Source organism: Gossypium arboreum, chromosome 13 (assembly GCF_025698485.1).
Source record: "Gossypium arboreum isolate Shixiya-1 chromosome 13, ASM2569848v2, whole genome shotgun sequence".
Taxonomy (NCBI): domain Eukaryota; kingdom Viridiplantae; phylum Streptophyta; class Magnoliopsida; order Malvales; family Malvaceae; genus Gossypium; species Gossypium arboreum.
In genome coordinates this window covers 97,802,914-97,803,383 of record NC_069082.1, presented here as the reverse complement: position 1 = coordinate 97,803,383, position 470 = coordinate 97,802,914, and the positions used below count along the sequence as shown (strand labels likewise).

Here is a 470-nt window from a genome sequence, read left to right as displayed (position 1 = left end):
AAGCCTATGGTGAGGGCATCTTCTCAAGAGGTCCTTGTATCTCTCCCATGCATCATAGAGTGTCTCTAGATCCACTTACACAAAAGAAGAGAGTCATTCCTTAACTTAGACGTTTTAGCTGGAGGAAATATTTAAGTCAAAGCTTTTCGGTCATTTGTTCCTAAGTAGTGATTAACCCTCGTGGTAACGAGTTCAACCACTGTTTAGCTTTGTTCTTCAATGAAAAGGGAAACAACCGAAGGTGAATGGTATCATCAGAAACGCCATTGATTTTAAATTTGTCGCAAAACTCTAGAAAATTTTCCAAGTGATTGTTTGGATCCTCATCCTGCAAACCATCAAACTGAACAAATTGTTGTATCATCTGAATCGTGTTAGGTTTCAGTTCAAAATTATTTGCAGCAATAGCAGGCCTAACTATACTCAACTCAGTTCCTGTTAAATTCGGTTTAGCATAATCATACATAGTG

At 37.9% G+C, this 470-nt stretch overlaps 1 non-coding gene across 1 annotated transcript; it reads left to right on the top strand.

Annotated features, from left to right (window-relative positions):
• On the top strand, positions 1–107 carry LOC128287061 (small nucleolar RNA R71). Its single transcript, XR_008277761.1, has one exon. It is a non-coding gene; the product is annotated as a small nucleolar RNA R71 (small nucleolar RNA).
• Positions 108–470: the final 363 nt, after the last annotated feature.